General features: G+C 41.5%; 1 protein-coding gene across 5 annotated transcripts in view; it reads left to right on the top strand.

The window, feature by feature from the left end:
- GRB10 (growth factor receptor bound protein 10) overlaps positions 1-19,652 on the top strand; it is a 278,478-nt gene that overhangs the window by 219,312 nt on the left and 39,514 nt on the right. The gene's annotated exons all lie outside the window — the stretch shown is intronic.

Genomic DNA, 19,652 nt, shown 5'->3' with positions numbered 1-19,652 from the left:
CTCTGACACTTACTAGCTTTGTGATTCCCATCAGGTCTCTGAGCCTCAAGTGTCCTGGCATCAGGGTTAAAGATACTTAAACCGCCTACCTTATGGCATTGTTCTGGGGAATTTGTTTTGTATAGCCCCACACAAATACAAATTATTATATAGTTCTTTATGTTTGACGGTAGTTTTTTTTCTTGCAACTGCTTGCTGCTCAGGCTTGTGTGGAAAGCACTTTATAAACGTTAGAGTATGCTCACTGTGATTATGACCACATCCATTCTGCCCTTCCTGATGCCACATTTGGTTTTCTGCAAGCTCAGAACTTGAGAAGCTGTTTATTTCTTGATAAGACTCTTAGCCTGTAAGTAGGGCCTGCTGCCACCAAGTGGACAGTGGGTCTTGATTCCGTAGCCCATCATCCCTGCTGATAGGATAACTTGTCCAGGCAGCTTGTTGTCCTTGAAATACAGTTGGCCTGAGAGTGAGGAATCAGAATTTGTAGTCCTAGTTCTGCTCTGACTACCTTTGGGCCCATAATAAGCAAATCACTTTACCTCTCTTGAGTCACCTCTAAAATGGAGATGTTTGACGATATGGTCCCTATGCATTTTCCATTTCAAAAATACTGAAACAGATTCTGAGAATCCATTTTCCGTTCGGATGTTCTTGTTTAAAAAGTTTTTTAAAATGCATAAGCTCATAAAAAGTAGCTAAGCATGTGGTAGAATTCAACAATACTGTCTGCAGAACGATGATGCAAAGACAATATTTTAAGGAAGGAATGTTAAAGCACCTTGATCCAGTTAAAGGGGCTCCAGTGCCTTAATGGATCAATCAGTGCTCCATCAAACCCTGGTTTTATCCAGGCTCTAGTAGAAGGCTACTTTCTTTTCACCAAGAATATTTTGACTTAGAGTTAAAAGTTCCTTCCAGGCTGTGTCCAGAGTTCCATTGCTCTTAGGTTTCAGGGCAGCAGGATGACAAAGCCCTTCCAGACAGCTTGTCTTATCTGCCAACAGCTTCCCTCCGTCACAACCACAAGCGGTCTATCTATGCTCTTTCCCTATTAGGACTAATTAAAGAGACAGTTTTTTAGTCTTTTCTGTTCACTAAATGAATTCATCACTGCTCATTTGTGTAGCTGGTTTTTGTTTTCGTTTCCATTTTTAATCTTACAGTCTTTCATTTGTCCTGTATTACAACCCTATGATATCATTGGTATAGGAAGGCTCCCTCTACCAATGGTCACCTCTTGGTTACCTACAGTCACATGACTAAGAGGTCATACATGGATAAAAGAATCACAGATTTGAAACCAGAAGGGGCCTTGGGCCTTCTAAGCCAACTCCTTCATTTTACAGATAGTGACACTGAGGCCAAGGGGATTTAAGTGACTTACCCAGAGTCAAACAGCTAATATGTGTCAGAAGAGCTGAGATTAGGACTCATGTCTTCCTGATTCCAATTCTCACCCCTATCTACTATGTCAGTGGTGGGGGACTTGCAGCCTCCAGGCCACATGTGGCCCTCTAGGTCCTCAAGTGTGGCCCTTTGACTGATTCAGTCAGGACCTAGAGGGCCACATGTGGCCTGGAGGCCGCAGGGTCCTTACCCCTGTACTATGCCATGTCACACATAGTATTGGTTATTAAATCGAGGCCTAGAGAGTTTAAACAATCTGCCACCAAGTCTTTCTGGTAATAAACAGAAGTAATGTAATACTCTCTACTCCACTGCAAGACTGCCTCTGAAACAAAGACATTTTTGAAACTTAGGACTGTTCTATATTTGCCCAAGTGAAATCTTCTCTCTCCTTTTTCAATCGATACAACTCTTGCGCATTAGACACCTCAAAAGAAAGGAGTTCCATCCCACCTGACAGTCACCTGACACACATCCCTGATGGTGAAATGGAAAGATAGGGAATTAGAAGACCTCAGTTGGAATCCTGCCTCTGTGACTGTGGCTGTACCTCATTTTCCACGTGTGTAAAATAAGAGCCTTAGACTAGGTGACCCAAGGCCCCATCTGGCTCTGAGTGCCTGGCCCGAGTCACCCGTCAGTGTGATTCACTAGTAATGTGCATCTCTGATCCCCAGCTTGGGTTATGACCTATACCCAGACACAGATTGTTCTCTGAAAGAGCCTGTCATTATTTCACATTCGTGTTTATACCAGAATGTAATAACATTTAAAGAGAACTTAGCAAGGTTTTAAAACAAATTTAAAGTGCCTCCGCTGCTTATTTGTGTCCCATTTCGAGTAATTAACTGAAGCCCTTCTGGAAACCGGGGTGGATGTCAGGAGTCACAGGTTTATTTCTTAGATAAATTGTTAGTCAGTGGTTGTAAGTGGAACAGAAGGGGCAAGCAAGCATCATACCCCCAGGAGGAGGCCCAAGAGACAAATTGTGATTGTTGCTCTGTGTGTTGTTGTGTGTTGTCGTTATCTTTGTCTTTGCTTATAAACTAGCTTCCTCCTTCAGGGAGATCTCTCACTAGTCCTTCCCTACACCAATCCTATCGCAGGTTCCAACCCTCCTAAAGGGATCTTTTCATAGAATTGTCAGAAACAAACAAAAACTCCATCCACATGGACCCATTATTGCTCTGATCTCAATTTAACTGGCTCTGAAAAGATTTCTGTGAATTAAGATGAGCTTTATCTCAGTGAGAAAGATCAGGCACCAGTATTCAAAGGCTCAGTTTCAGCTAAGTACACTTGTTTGCTTGTGCCTTTGCTAACTGAAGGCCTCCAGGTCCACAAATAGCTGCATTTTCAATCCCATTAATGGAGCTTATACAGCAGGTTTTAACTAAAGGACATTCCCAGACAGTCACACTTGGATGGAGGTGCATGGTCTAGTGGCAAGTTTCCTGGTCTGAGATTCAGGAGATGGAGAGTCTAGTATCTAATCTGCTACTCACTATGTAGGGCGTTCCAAAGGCCTTAGTGTCAAGTTCCAAGGTCTTAGCTGTTAAACCCTAGATAGCTTAAAACTAGGCTAAGACTTTTGGAATACTCTGCTTATGTGACCTTGGGTAAGTCACCTCTCTGGGCCTGTTTTCTTTGAAATGAGAGGGTGTGGTGGTGCACACCTATAATCCCTGCTACCTTGGGAGGCTGGGACTGGTAATGTCCTGGCTGCCGTGAGCTATGCCTGTTGGTTTTCTGAACTAAGTTCAGTATTGTGATGGTGAGCCGCAAGGAGCAGGAGTCCAGCAGGCTACCACAGGAGGAGTGAACCAGCCCAGGGTGGAAATGGAGCGGGTCAGAGTTGCCATGCCAATGAGTAGTGAGATCGGGTTGGTGAGTAATCATTGCACTTCCAGCCTGGGGGAGATAGGGAGAACCGGTCTTTAAAAAAAATAGAATGAAATGAAATGACAGAGCTGGGCCAGATGATCCCATCAGAATTTTTTTAAAAAATTTTTAAATAGAATAGACTTTTGTATTTTCTAAGGTCCATTCAAGCTCTAAAATTCAGTGGTCCTAAGTTTGACTAGCCCTTAGAGAGAAATCTCAGGCAGAGTACTAGAAAGCCTTGCCTCGCTTGGCTACATTGTAAGGTGTTGTTACTGGCCTTGAATTGTAACACCAAAGTTGTCATAAGAGTTTAAAATATGAAGGGATCATAGATTTAGCTGAAAGGGGCTTGGTTCGGGGGATAGAGTGCTGGGGCTTGAGTCAGGAAGATTTGAGTTCAAATCCAGCCTCAGACACTTGCTAGCTGTGTGACTCTAGGCAAGTTTCTTAACCCTGTCGCCTCATTTTCCTCATCTGTAAAAGGAGCTGAAGAAGGAAATGGCAAACCATTCCAGTATTTTTGCCAAGAAAACCCCAAATGGGACATGAAGAGTAGGAAATGACTGAACTTCAAACAGTCTTAATTTTTGCAAGTTAGAAAACTACTCCCAGAAAGGGGCATTAATTTGTCCAGGACCTCACAAGATAGCGATAATAGTAGAACATGGTCTCAGAACCCCATATGATTTCCTTTGTACCAGACAACACTTTAATTTTTTTAGATAGGTGTCTTTTTAGTTATGGGCTGTAACTTCTGTGAAGAGGGAAAAAATATTTTTCAGTTTACTGTATTTTCATCTCTAGACATTTTGAAGCAGCCTAGGTGCAAATTATCTGACCTTCTTAACCTCGTTTTCCGTCTTCAAAATGAGGTTCTTGTTCAAGAACTCTTATCCAAGCAATGACCAACCCCTCTCCAGAGAATGCAGAATGTCAGTCACCTCTTCATGGAGAGGTGTGGGGCTCATGTTGCAGCAGAAAACAGACATTTTTGGACATAGCCCCATGTGGATTTGCTTTGCATGACTATGCTCATTTCTAACAGTTTGTTGTGTTTATTTGATGTCTTGTTTTTAATTGGGGGAGGGGAGTTCCAGAGCAGTAGCAAGAGGGCTGGCCATAGAGATTGATCCCCCTCCCCCAAAAAAGGAGGGCCATTGAAATATTTTTAAAAGTGCATAGAGGACTCCAGAAGGAAATTCAGAAAGAAACCCAAATAAGCAAGACTATCTTTAAAGTAATGGGTTGAATTTATTTTGCATTTTTCAGAAGCAAGGAATATGGAATTGAGTTTTTGTGTTATACTTAGTGTATGGAAATGCTTGGGATTTTCTTTGATGTTAAGAATAAAAAAATAATAATAAAGTGAGGTGCTTGGTCTGTCTGTTTCTAAAGCCTCTTGCCAAACGACTTTCTAATAATTGACCTTTTTTTACTTTCTCCACTGGTATCTTTTGTGGCATGCTCACTTCTAGGGTTGCTTAGGACTACCATGTCTGAGTGGGTCATAATCCTAGAGGGTTAGAAAGGCCACTATTTATCCAAAACTTCTGAAGGGGTGAGTAACCCTCTGGCATGTGACTCAAAACTGAGAGGGTGTTAGAGCTGTTCCATTCTGTTTACCCATTTACCTTTGGGCAGTTATCCAGAACTATTCTGAGGAGGTGAGTAACCCCGATTAGTTAACTGGCTGCCCTTAGAAACTTGACCTGGTGGTCTGGCATCCTGAGGGCATCACATCCTGAGCACAATACAAAAAAGAGTCTGTCACAGGCCAAGGGAGTTAGAGTGGGGAGGTCATAGTCATAAGGAAGTAAACTGTAAGTTCCTAGATTGTAACTCTTTGACTGGAGATGATGTCTTATTTAATTTAATGTTTCCCTCCGGGTCCCACACAATGCCCATAGTAGGCATTCAGTAAATGTTTGTGGAATTGAGTCAAATGGACTAGAAGAAGGAACACAGATGAGTTGTAAAGTTTGTGCTTTCAATGTGCCTAGTGTGTGTTTAAGAGTGATTACAAATGCATTGGCTTATGGTATGGCATTGTTGGTAGTAACAACATCATTAAGGGGTCCAGCTACAATTGTTTGTGACTTTTGGTACCCTGGATTTAAAATGGCTCTTCTCCAGAACACATACCTGCCTGCCTTGCTGAGACTTAGCATGACACTTGGAGGCACCCTCTTCTGGTAGAAAGAGCACAATGTTTGGAGCCAGACACCTGGATTAAAATTCTGCCTTTGTCTCTTAACCCTAGGTAAAACTCTTAAATATTTGGCTTCTTTTAGCCCCCGTTTTCTCATCAGAAAAATGGGAGGGTGGTGATAACACCTGCCATGCAGCCCTGCTTCAAAAGGCTGACAGGAGGAGGACTCTACAAATGCAAGCATTTCTTACATACTTACATGTCTCCTGAAAACTTTCCCTCTATGAATTTCAAAGTAATAGTGATGACTTTCTGTAACGGAACTGGTTTTCAGAGCATCCATCTTAAACAAATATATGAAGCAGTTTGGTGTAGTGGAAAGAGGATTTAAAGAGCGAGAGGATTTAAGTTCAGATCTTGATTGTGTTACTGCAGGACCTTGAGCAGATCATTAAACCTCTCTGGGCCTCTGTGTCCTCAATTGTAAAGTAAAAGGTTTGGATTCATCGTCTTCAAAGATCCATTCCATGTCCAAGTCCGTGGCCCAATAATCCAGAGTCATCCGCATTGCCCCATGGCCACACATCCTTAATAAAATATCTCCCAAATAATTTCTGAACGGTTCTCCTTCATCCATGTAGGTCACATTTCTCTGGTTCTCTGAGGTTTACAAAATGCTTTCCTCAAAAATTCTGAGAGGCAGGAATTACCAGTATTATTATACCCATCTTACAGATGGGGGAAACCTAGAGAGGTTGAATGATTTGCCCAAGGATACACACTCTCTCTCTCTCTCTCTCTCTCTCTCACACACACACACACACACACACACACACACACACACACACACACTCTCTCTCTCTCTCTCTCTCTCTCTCTCTCTCTCTCTCACTTACTCTTACTCTCACTCTCTCTCTCTTGTATATGTTAGTATGTAAAATGTGGGACTTGATCTCAGGTCTTAGTCCAAAACCAACATTTTTTTTTTGGAGAGGGGAAGGCAGGGGAATTGGGGTTGTGACTTGCCCAAGGTCACACAGCTAGTAAGTGTCAAGTGTCTGAGGCTGGATTTAAACTGGGTCCTCCTGACTCCAGGGCCAGTGTTCTATTCACTGTGCCACCTAGCTGCCCCCAAACCCAATCTTCTTAAAACTACAATATGCTCTGGTACATATGGGAGCCTGTGGATGTAGAGTGCTGTGTATAATGTCAAACTTGGCTGATGTGTTTGGTTAATTTTGCTGAATTCTCTCCCCACTCTTTTTTAGTTTTCATTATAAGGGATGGCTCTCTGGAATGATAATAAGATAATAGATTTAGAGCCAGAAGGGAGAGGAAGCAGGTGAGTTATATTGGGAAATGTAAGTGACATAAGAAACAAACAAAAGCTAGCAAAAAGAAATTAAAAACAAACCAAAAAATCTCTGCTATACCATAGGAACTGGTCATTGGAATTTCTATGAGAGATCCTCTGAGGACAAGCCAACAAGCCTTCATTATAAAGCACCTGTACTAGTGGCTGGGCATAGAAAGAAAGGCAAAATGCATTCCCTGTCATCTAAAAGTTCACATTGTAATGAGGGACACAACATACAAACAGCTATGTACAGATGAAGAAACAGGCACAGAAGGTAAATGACTTATCCAAGGTTATGATACTTTGCATCTTAATGAAGTTTAGGCAGGGGGATGTCTCTGGACTTTTTCATAGTACCAGAATTTCATTATACTATATATAGTTTTTTTTATGCCCTACCTCTTTAGAGGCAACTAGCTGGAGCAGTGCACCAGCCCTGGGGTCAGGAGGGCCTGAGTTCAAATGTGACCTCAGACACTTACTTGCTGTATGACCCTGGGCAAGTCACTTAACTTTCTTTGCCCCAGTTTCCTCATCTATAAAATGAGCTGCAGAAGGAAGTGGCAAACCACTGTAGTATCTTTGCCAAGAAAACCCCAAATGGGGACAAGAAGAGTTGGACATGATTGAATAGCAGTAACCTCTTTAGAGAGTCTCCCAAGGTTTGTAAACATGAATGAGGTTTTAGTGGTGGTGGGATTTGATATTTATTGGTTGTCTGCTTCTTGTGTGATTGTTTTTTCATGAAAAGAAAAACCAGATAATTTGTGGGTACTCATGGAATCCTACCCAGGCATCAGGAGCCAACAGTCTAACTCAGTGCCAGGCACGTAGTAGGCCCACCCTCAGTTAATGCTTTTTGAAATCAATCTTAGTCCAGGATCTGACTTTGTAAGTATTACCAGGGCAATAGAAAGTTCCGTTTGTGCCTCCCAGCTTCTCTGAATGGACCCACCCACCCCCTTTCATTCCTCCCAACTCTCCCTTCACCTCTCCCCCTTTCACTGCCCCCCAAGTCTGAAGGGAACAGTGGCTTAGGTTAAAAGAAGTTTCAGAGGTTTCCCCAGTAAAGAATTGGGAGTAGGAGGAAGAAATGAAGAAAATAGGGTGTGTGTACCTGAGACTAGCTGGGTAGAAGATTACCATCAAGAAAAAATTGTTTTGTGACAGTGATGTGAGTCTAGTGGCCAGAGCAGGGCGCCCAATATTGTGTGTATTCCGATCTCCTTGTCTCAGATGAACAATCAAAGGTTCTGATATCCTTTCAGAAATGCTAATATATTCCAGCCCCAAGGGCTCACCCACCACCCCCTTTTTCCTAATTTGTGGCCATGCTCACACCCTTGGCATGGTCCCGTGGCTCTTGGCTACTGGATACTATCATCTGAGACAGTGAGAGTAAATTTGCAGACAGTGACAAATGCTTGATATTTCTGAAGGACAGTCGCCCATCTCTTCTCTTAAGGACACCAGCTGACTTACGTAGCAGGGCAAGAGCAGGATCAGGGCGAATTCTTTCCTAACGTTCAAGCTGGCATTTGTAAAGGCACCCACTGGACATTTGGAGCATGCACTTGTTAACCCTAAGCCAAGTTTATGTAGTGGCAGAGATAGTGGTTGGAATCACACACCCACAGCAGGAGTAGCAGCGAATCCCACAGTGACCATGCAAGTGACCATCCACTGCATAAAGCGCTAATCCTTTTCTGTTCTAGATTTATTACCCTTCAGCTTTCGTGAATGTACCTTTGTTATACCATGTGACAGGGTGAGAAGGGGCATCTGATGGGTGTTTTCAGAATATCCTTCAGAAATTACTTGAGTTCTATCTTATGTTTCTTTCCTTGGGTACTGAACAGCCTCCCAGTCTGCATCCACCCTTGTCATCTGCGTTCTCTGTCACAGAATCTAAAATGAGGCCATTCAAGAGGATGACATCTCGAGCAGCCTAAGCATTTGCAAATGTGCAAATGATCATGATGGGGAAGAGAACCTGGGCGGGCAGTGTGTGTGTCTGCACTTACTTTAAACAAATGTCACAGTCGATGGAAACTGAACCAAACAGTACTCGACTTGAATGCTTAGCCATCCGTACTCAGAGAAACCCAGGGCATGGATCCAGCCATGATGACTGAGAAAAAAGAATGCAGAGGGAGGGAAAAAGAGGGAAGAATATTCCCGACTTGGGTCACCCTTGAGGACACTGATGATAGAATCTGTCTGTTTTGCAGACTACCTAGATCAGTTGCTAGGATGGCTCAGGAAACTAAGGACATGTTTTTGGATTTTAAAGCAAAACTTTTGTGCTGGGAAGTGGTAGGAAAGTAGCAACCTGCCTTCCAGGCCACAAATTGAGTTCTTCTGTTGTAAGCAAGGACAGTATCCATGCTGAGTGGTGGCAGGACCCGACGGCAGCCGAGGTGGGCCAAAAGTTGTTTCCTAGGGTTACTACAGGAAGACTGCCAACTCAAGAGCTTGATATGGTAATGATAGCTTTCTTAGTTGGTTTGAGAACAATGATGGTGCACAGTTCTCTTTGCCATAGAATCTGCAGCAGAGGCAAATATTGAAAATTCCATTTTGGAGTGAAATGCCTCATTGAGCTGCTTCACCCTCCTAAAGGCCAACAGATTACTGCCATCACCCAGAACTGCCAATTCCTGTCATGCTGTAAAACTCTCGAAATTAGTCTTGTGGTAAAGAGCATGGCAGCAACATTACTGTTTTTCCATGGCATTCCTGTAGTGTTCACATATTTTTTTGCTCAGTACTTTCAACATTTTATGTAGGCTAATATGTCATCACCTCCCAAGATAATTCTGTGTTTTGGCCCAAAAGGAATATTTTCAAACTAAAAAGAACCCTGTTTCAGATACCCTACATATGGTCCTAATCTTGTGAAGGGTAATCTCTTCCCTCTCCTTCTCCCACCTCCTTATGCCCAACAACTAACAGGCTAAAGTATTTTTTTAATAGGTCCTGTGTTTATCATTGGTATTCGAAACTGGAAAGCCGCAACTCTGGGGGTCTCATGTTTCCCAAAACAAAATAGGTGAGAAGAACCCTTAAGAGTTTCCTCAGGAGCAGCATTTTCTAAGATGGCCCCTTTCTTGAATAAACTTTCTTGAACCCCAGTCAGGTGTTTTTTGTTTTTATTTTTATTTTTTTTACATAAAATCAGAATCTCAGAGTCTTGTAGGAACCTTAAGCTTTTCCCCTCTGTTCTCTCCCCCCATCTCTCCCACCTCTGCCCGGTTGCTTTGTAATAGATTATGTCTATGTAATAGAAAATGGAAGATTTTTTTTGTTTGTTGGAAAATAACTGCTTTGGTGCTTATGCCCTGCCTCACTAAGACTGGTCTTTAAAGGACAGTCAGTGACAATTAGTCTTGTCAAATGTTTTTTTTTTCTAATTATGTTCTGTGTGGAAACAAATATCGACTTACAGAACCACTCTGTTACTGCTGTTTCTGGAACTTCATCTCTTTTTTCCCCCAAGAACTTTTTTTTCTCATCATATTTATATAATTATTATTTTTTAAATGAAGCCAGTAGATTTTAAAGTAACTCCATACATTATTTTTAAAATAACCTCTAAAGATTTCATGACTTTTTAGTTGGTTCAAGCTAAGCAGTCTGTACACTTAAATTTCAATACCGTAACAGGAATACCTAGATTTTATGTGAATTATGAGAAAACCATCAACCAGACAATTAATAAGGGGTAAGATGTTATGATATCATATAACAGGTATATATGAAACATATATTTTATATTACAGAAACCGTTCGTTTCTGTGTCGTTGACCCTACACAGCAGATAGTTAACAAAGCTCTTTGAGGACAGGCGCAATGTGTTTTGTTTTGTTTTGTTTTGTTTGGTCATTGTATCCTTAGTACCAACTTTGTAGCAAGTGCTTGGTTTGATTTGACTTACTGTTCTGTGTTGTTGTTCAATAGGAAGAAAATTAGAATTGGGAGTGGGAAGATGTGGATTCCATTCCTGGCTCTCCTATAATCCCACTTCATTTCTCTGGGCCTCATTTTGCTCACCTCTAAACTAAGATATGAAGGTGAATGCGTCCATTTTCAAAATATGACATAACAAAGTCTCCCACCTCTCCAATTTCTGATCAAAGAGTTGACAGTGGAGAGAGAAAGATGAGGGGAAGAGGGAGGGGGAAAGGGAGAGAGAGAAGGAGGAGAAGGGAAGACAGGGAGAGGGACAGACAGAGAGAGAGAGACAGAGAGGGGGAGAGAGAGACAGAGACAGAGAGGTGAAGGGAAGGGGGGGGAAGAGAGAGAGAGAGAGAGACAGAGAGAGAGAAACAAGAATTAATATGAACATAAAAGAAGCATAAATTATGCAGTATAAAGGAGATGATCTGCCCTTGTCATACCATATCTGGAGCACTGTATTTAGTTCTGGGAACCCTATTTATCATTATGTCCCATTGTTGACTCCTTTAGCTGTCAATCCACAAAAATCCCCAGATCTTCTCAGAACTATTGTCATCTTCTCTCTCCCATCCTGTGCTTGTGCGTTTATTTCTTTTTTATTTCTTTTTGAATGTCAGAGCACGAAGGGGTAATAGACATCACTTTGCGTGGTTGCTCTCCATCCCAGATAATTGGAAATGAATCTAGTTTAATCCCCTCAATTTGTAGTTGAAGAAATTACAAAGTATTAGCTGAGTTTTCCAAGGTTGCACAACTAGTTCAGCCTAGAAGAACCAGAACTCAAATTCTGGTCTTTAGATCAAGCATGTGTTTTTTTTTTTTTCTAACCATACCAGATTTCTTTCAGTTCACTAATGAGGAGAATCTCTCCTGTCCTTGGCCCATAACTTCATTAAACAATTGTGTAAGCACACACGCAGAAACAGCTCTTGCAACAAAAGACAGTAGGTCCTTGTTACTTGTAGAAATGTGTATCTTCGTGCACCTCGAAACAGACGCTGAAGAAGAATTGACCTATGCTGTTTCTTTTCAGTCACAGATTTTGAGAAATTCCAGAGCGGGGTACAGGAGACTGGTCTGGTGTTAGACATAACTCCACTCAGTGCAAAGGCCTGGAAATACCCTATTTTCTATTTTTGAAATGTGACTACCACTGAGACTTTGGCAGAGCTCCCCGGTTAAAGTCAAAATAGTTTTTTCAAATTCAGGGATGAACTTGTCTAAAGCTGGTAGCTCTAGCAGAGAAGTATGCAGTATATAGACATACCAGCAGCGTGTTTATTGAATATTGCATAGAACACTAATTTAACTTCATTTAGAGAGCTGTACTCAGGTCTGGTAACTTAGTGTGAGAACACAGCGGGATAGGAAGTATGGATGCCTTGAGATGCTTGCCATTGGTGTGATACCACTTCTGAGTGAGGGGTAAAGGGGAGTGTCATAGGGCTGTTCAAGTGAACCATGCAGAAAAAGAGACCCCCCACTCTGGGATAGTGACGTTTCTTCCTTTAGCTGTCATTGTTCATGAATTCCCTCTACTGGATCAGAAAATATGTGCCTCTATAAAGGAAGAACTAATAACAGGAAATCTCAGAACAATGGCACATTCATTCCCTTATCACTTGAGTGCTTTTATGGCAAACTACAATACTCAGGCCTTCTGAGGTAGTGAAGCATTCTTACCCCCAGCCATGCTGAAAAGAATGACCTTCCCTGTACTCGGCATTCTTAGTCTTTTTTCTTTTGTTGTTGTCATTGTGGGGGGTTTTGTTTGGTGAAGTGTTGGGTTTTGGGGTTTTTTTGGTTATAGCTATTTTTCATAACAGTTCATTTTATTCTAACTGGTGAAAAAGAAATTGGCTACCTTAAGGATTTGAGGGGTTTCTCCACCCCCCACCCTTTAACCCAGATAAATTGGACTTTCTAAGAATTGATATTTTCACAACAAAGTACATATCAGGATGCTGAAAGTCAACCTGTGTTTTTTCCAAAGCTTAAGTACTTAACATTCATTCAATAGACCAGTTAATAAATCCTTTTAATTTTGTTTCCATAGTATTGGTTATAGGATCTCAAAGGAGAGAGTACAGGGGCTGGCGCTAGGAAGACTTGAGTTCAAATCCAGCCTTGGATGCTTAGTAGCTTTGGGGTTCTGGACAATTCATATAATCCCTTTTGCCTCAGTTTCCTCATCTGTAAAATGAGCTAGAGAAGGAAATGGCAAAACCAATCTAGTATCTGCCACAGAGAATCCTCACAAAGAGTGGAACACAATTGGAAGGACTGAATAGCAACAAATATTGGTCATCTCCGTCCCCTCACCTGCTCCTACCCACCACCCACCACTGTGGTTCCAGACAGCACCTTCCACTTTTACCATTATAACAGCCTCCTCACTGGTCTCCATGCTTCCAGCCTTTTCCCCTCTCCACTCTCTTTCCTGAGTGAACTTTGTCTTGTTTCCCACTACTCACCATCATACGCTTTACCCTGTAGCCAAGCTGGACAACACCCTGTTCCCTAGTCTTGTTCTCCTCTCTCTTTGTCTCTCTGTCTCTCTCTCTCTCTCTCTCTCTCTCTCACACACACACACACACACACACACACACACACCCTCTCCTCCTGTTGAAATCCAACATTTTCTTCTAGTTTTTGCCCACCTCACCACTGCACCTCCGTAGGAGAAGCGATTCATCGTGATCTTCAGTTCTGTTCTGCCACTCTCCTGGGAATTTTCTTTCATTTGTGAACATGCCCTGTTCACAAATGGTCAGGGACTGTCATTGCTTTTTTCATCTTTTATTTCTCAAGAAGCCATGAGTGCTTTGCACACAGTAGTTGCTTTATAAATACTTGTTGAATCAAAGAAACATTTACTTGAATAGCTGCTGCTCTAGGTGTAATAATATAGCAAGGGGGCTAGGGATTTGCCCTTGATGTTTTTGGAAGTGAGCTATGATATTTACATTAAATGGCAAATAAAAATTCAAGTAGTCTAAGTAGAGGTCTTTGTGTTTGTGTGTGTCTCTCTTATTTTCTCTTCCTCTCTCTCTCATTCTCTCTCTCTCCGTCTCTCTCTCTCTCTCTCTCTCTCTCTCTCTCTCTCTCTCTCTCTCTCTCTCCCCCGTCTCTCTCTCTCTCCCCCCCCCCTCTCCCTCTCTCTCTGTGTCTCTCTCTGTCTCTCTCTCTCTCCCTCCCTTACTCCCTCTTTCTGTCCCTGTCTGCATGTCTGTCTCTCTCTGTCTCTCTCTCGCTCTCGCTTGCTCTTTTCTCTCTCTCTCTCTCTCTCTCTCTCTCTCTCTCTCTCACGCACACACACACACACACACACACACACACACACACACACACAGACTATATACAGAGCTAGTATGATTTTCTTTTCATCTTGAACAGACCAAAAATTGCTTAATTTGTCAAAGTTGAAGACTCGTTCACAGTGATGAATACATTCCTCAGAGCCAAGCTGTACGATTGAAACAAGCTTCTTTTCACAATAAGAGGGAAACATGAAGGCTCCACCTGGAGGCTTTTGTGTTCTCAACACTAATTCTCTCTCAGTATAGGATTCAGGTCAAGATGCTGGCCCTTATTTCTTGGCGAACTGAAATCAAGACACCAGCTAAATTGAGAGGTCATATGTGTATTCTGGCTAGCACTTAGCAGCCTGTTAACTCCTGACTAAAACTGATGTAAAGGACCCCCTCCCTACCTGCCAGTTCCAATTGTCTTATCAGCCCTTTGATTCCAAAAGGTACAGTTCTTCTCTCACGAACATCAATAATAATGTTGGTTTTCTGCCACCAGTTTCATTTCTCTTTTTCTGCCTTCCAAACAAGTGGCACTGATGATTTCTTTTTGTAATAGTCTTTCCTTTACATGACCTAACCTCCCGTCTTCACCCCACTGCCCACGCGCATACAGAGCATTGAACCCTCTCTTCTTAGAGAAAAACAGTCAAGCAAAAACATCCACTACCAAGACCATGTCTAACGTTATGGTTAAAGGCACTTTTTGCCAAGAGGAGGGAGATATTTGGATCATTATAATTGATTGGTCATTATAGTTAATCATAGCTCTGCTTTTAGCATTTTCTTTTTATTTATATTATTGTACCAGTGTTTACATTTTTTCTCTTGGTTCTACTTACTTTACTCTGTCAACCTTCCCATGCTTCTCTGAATTTCTCACATGTGTGGGACAAAAACTAAACCCAAAATTAAACTCAGGCTTCTCAAGTAGGAAGTAGAAATGGATTTTAGGGAAAGGGCAGTCTCCAAACCCATAGACAATCGGTAGGGAGAGGCGGGGCCCAGAGGGCAGAACCCAGCCTTATACTCTAACGTAAACAAGCCCCCACCCCACCACCACTGGCCTTTTATTCTCATTGGTGGAGTTCAGGCTTACAATCTAAACCTGGAAATCTACTACCTCAGATACAATTTAGCCAATGCCAAACTCTTATTAAAGACACTTTTTTTCCTTATTTGGCAAGGACGCAATTCAGGTGATTTTTTGTAACTGGAAACTTAGGCCTAGCTGTCTAATCAGAAGCCCTGGGCCATGCCGAAACATCCCCACTCCCATTCATTCCACTCCACTCACAGAAAGGCCAAGATCCAGATTTCTTGAGAGGGCTTCACCATCCTACTCATCAGAGTCATTTCTTAATTGCATAATTATAATCCATCCATCCCTTCCGCTATGGGCAGGGGTACCTACTTTGTTTCCATTTCTTGCTACCATGAATATTTTGATATATAGTCTGCCTTTCAGTATTTTCATTGAGGTGTATGCTTTCTAGAGTATGAACCATGGTCATGTTCCCTGGATAAATCCCAATTATTTTCCAGAACAATCAAATTCAGGGTATTAATGTACGTACTTTCTCACAACCTCTCCACAATTTTTCCATAATGTATTATCTTTGCCAGTTTTCTGGGTGTGAGGCGAAACCTCTTAGTTGTTTTTATTTTTAGTGATTTAGAACATTTTTTTCAAGGCTATTAGCACTTTGTAATTCTTTTGAAGACTATGCGCTCATGTCCTTTGACCGCTTATCTGTTGGGGAAAGGTTTTTCCCATCTTAATTCTTAACATAACTTGTCATTACATTTATTCATGTGTATCACAAATTGCTATGTGCTATGAAATAACTAGATCGGAAACTCCCGAGGGACAAAGATGACATCCTCCGTCTTTATACTGGCCATAGTTGGTGCTCAGTAAATATATGTTGTCCTCAAGGGTAATGGTGATATCTAAAGTGATGGATATAATATTATTAGGGTAGGTGATTTATCAAGTCCATGAGCTAGCCACAAGGTAAGGGTTCTATTGTATTTCCCTTTTGTAACTCAAGGATTAAAGAGCTACAGAAATTTAAGTACTTGTAAATTTTGTACTTGTAAGTGAAAAAAAAATTGATGTTCACAGAATTTACTTCTGGAAGAGTACTTAGGTCCTCCACCCACCCATGTCCTCTGTCCCCCGACTTTTACAAACAATGAAACTGAGGTCCAGAAAAGTTAAATGACTTATCCCAAATTCCAGAGGAAGTCAGTAGCAGAGTGTGGGGTTTAAACCCATGTCCTCTGTTGGCAGATCTTAGGCTCTCTTCAGTTTACCAAGGCTATCTCTCTTTATTTCAATCAATAAGTGTGTATATATAAAATCAAAAACTAGGGTTTTAAGGCCCATGATACTGTCCTCCAATCTAAGTTTATAGTTAGTTGTATGTTACTTCCAAATCCTAAAAAGTGGGAAAGCGGAGGTGGGGCAGAACTGTGGAACTGGGTCTGAGCTTCTAAACTTAGAGTGGGATTTGGGGTCTTTAATTTTTCCCAGTCCTGCCACAGCTTCTTTCTTTCCTGTTCTTGAATAGCACAGTCTTCAACTATGGACTTGAACAAGTGTTTAATCAGAAATTGAATAAGACATATGGCCATTGAAGTCTTTGTTTTAATACTCTGTATACAGACATCTTGAGAGGGAATGGGTGAGTGAGGAGTTAAAGTGAGTGGGAAATTTAATAGCTAATAGAGTAAAGGGAAAGAGTAATCCTATTTGTCCTGGAGTAGTTAATTTTTGAGGGGAAAATAAGAACTGAATTTGAGAGCAGAAATTCAGGTAGCAGAGTTTTAGTTTATTAGCTGGGCAGTAGAATCAGCCTGAGAAATTGTTAAAATTTGGCAAAAGAAATGGCTAGGAAAAAATACTTTATTAATAAAGGAAAGCATCCAGGGTACATCCTGTGGGGAATTGACATTGGGCTCTTACCAAATATAATAAAGTGTACCAACTTGAAGGAAAAATTTAACTTTATTCTTATTCTGAATTTTTTCCCATTTTTGAGACCTGTGTTCCTATGCTACAACAGTGCCTGCCATTCTGTTTGTTGTCTGGGTGCCAACTTTTTCCTGGGTTCAAAGTCCTTTTCGTTATTATAAAATTCTACAATAAGACCAGTTGAATTTAAATATTCAGCTTAGTGTGTAGATTTATGCCTTCGGAGAATGAACTATGCTAATTACAGCAAATAGATTTGTGGAGAGGTTTTGTGTGTTGGGTTGTGTTTTTTTTTTTTTTTTAAGTGGGTGAAGGGAAAACCCATCAGTCCAAATTCCACCCTGCTGAGATCTCTGCGAGTTGATTAAATGGGAACAGGAGGCTGGGTGTGCAGCTGTAACATTGTACAGAATGCATACCTTTCAGAAAGCTCCAGCAACCACAGTTCCTCCTCCCGTCACAGCCACTTCTGAAAGAGTTGGCTCATCCCTTCTGTCAGCTGAAGCAGTTTCCTGAATACATAGGTTTGAGTCATTTTCACTGGATTAACAGTTAACTCCTCCTTAGCTGGGCTTGAATTTACACATAGATGTGAAAAGGATTAAAGATGGGGCAGGTCTCGTTGTGTGGTAATAGGCTGCACCTAGAATCACTGGACCAAATCTACAACATGAACCTTTCTTTTCTTTTTCCTTTCTTTTCTTTTTCTTTTTCTTTTTCCTCTCCTCTCCTCCCCTCTCTTTGCCTTTTCCCTTCCCTTCCCTTCCCTTCCCTTCCCTTCCCTTCCCTTCCCTTCCCTTCCCTTCTTCCTTTTCCTTCCTTTCCTTTCCTTTCCTTTTACTTTCCTTTCCTTTCCTTTCCTTTCCTTTTCCTTTCCTTTCCTTTCCTTTCCTTTCCTTTCCTTTCCTTTCCTTTCCTTTCCTTTCCTTTCCTTTCCTTTCCTTTCCTTTCCTTTCCTTTCCTTTCCTTTCCTTCCCTTCCCTTCCCTTCCCTTTCCCCCTTTCTCTGCTTTTCCTTCCTTCCTTCCTTCCTTCCCTCCTTCCTTCCTTCACTGTGACTTGGGAGGAAATTAACGATATTACCTTTTGTTCCCCTTGCCAGATCAATTTCGCTTGAAATAAAAGTTAACACAAAGTGAATGCTCTTGGCCAGAGCAGTAGGAAAAAAGATTGAAATGAGAGTAAGGGGAGGTGATGGTGTTGGCGGCTTCTTGGGAAAAGGTCACAGAAACAGGTTTGATTAAAAGTTCAAGTGCTTCAGTTGCATGCCTGTGGATGACATCGACTTTAGAGCTGAAGGATTATGAAGAGATTTGGCAAACAAATCCAAATTCAGAGAACACACATGCTTTTGGCTCAGAAATTTATGATTTCTTTTCTTTGAACTTTCTAATGTTACAGTACACTTACCATGCAGTGGGTGGTCATAAAACAAACATTTCCTTGTTTGTTGGTTTAAAAAAATAATAATTGTTATTACTGAGAGTGGGGGGAGTAAATTGAAGGTCTGATAGTGTGTGGGGAAATGATTACATCAGTTCCAAGGAAGGATGTGATTGGTCTGTTGAGTGTGGTTTGATTCACTACCTAAAAGATTGTATGTGTGTAACCCTTTGAGTGGAGCTGCTGGGAGGGTTTCCCCGTAAGCCCAGAACGAGTACCCCCAGGAGGGGCTGGGAGGGGCTACGGGACAGGTAGAGTTCTGTAATCTGTTGACCCAGCAAAACACCCTGGGGGGGCTGCAGTTTAGTCTGCCAGGAGTTGGAAGAGACAGAGAAAAAAAACTCTCTTTCAAGAGGCAATCTATATTTAAAAATGCCATCTTGTTCTCCTGACTGCTGTCTTTTGCATGCTGTTGAGGTAAGATTTTTTTTTTCCATCTCAGATTTCCCTAAAGGTTGCATTTATCTACAAAAACATTTCTTGATAGCACACGGTGTCTTTAAAATCAGTAGAAACACATTCTGACCCTTTAAAATTTACTTTGCAGTGTTTCAAGTATTTAGTACATTTTAACAGTTCAAGGGAAAATGAAGCTTCTTTGTAATTTTATAAGGGAGGGGGGTTGGGATGGAAGACTGTAGCTCATGTGCTCCCCTCTTCTTTTCTCCATTAAAAACTATGCTGTAATAGTTACTGCTTTATCACACCCTCTGCCCAAGCCCAAGAGAATGTGAGAAATCAGGAGAAATGTGATGGACTGACAACTGAAAATTCAGGCCAGGTGTATCAATGAAAAGTTTCTATTGGGAGAAGGAAGCTATTATGTTTAGTTTTGCCCTTAGCTTTAGCAATCAAATTGCCAGTATCCAAAGCCAGATACTATGTTTCCAGCTTAATTTGGTCCCTTTCTAGATATTTCAGAAGCAGCCTATTAGGTACTGTTCTGGTCATGCTTTATGCCATTTGAAGCATCCTGGGTGTTTTGATGATAAATTACATTGTCATCTACATGCTTTTGTCTTCTCCATGGTGGGAGAAACGGGACAAAGAGGGTGGTGGAGGGTGAGTTGGGGAGAGAAAGTCTTAAAGCAAATTATACATGTTCACTTGTGCTGGGTGCCAGGATGCTGAAAATGATAAGAATTCTTCTGTGTCCAAGAGT

The sequence above is a fragment of the Trichosurus vulpecula genome, chromosome 9 (genome assembly GCF_011100635.1).
Source record: "Trichosurus vulpecula isolate mTriVul1 chromosome 9, mTriVul1.pri, whole genome shotgun sequence".
Taxonomy (NCBI): domain Eukaryota; kingdom Metazoa; phylum Chordata; class Mammalia; order Diprotodontia; family Phalangeridae; genus Trichosurus; species Trichosurus vulpecula.
The sequence above is the reverse complement of the archived record's forward strand: the minus strand, read 5'-3'. Positions and strand labels throughout refer to the sequence as shown.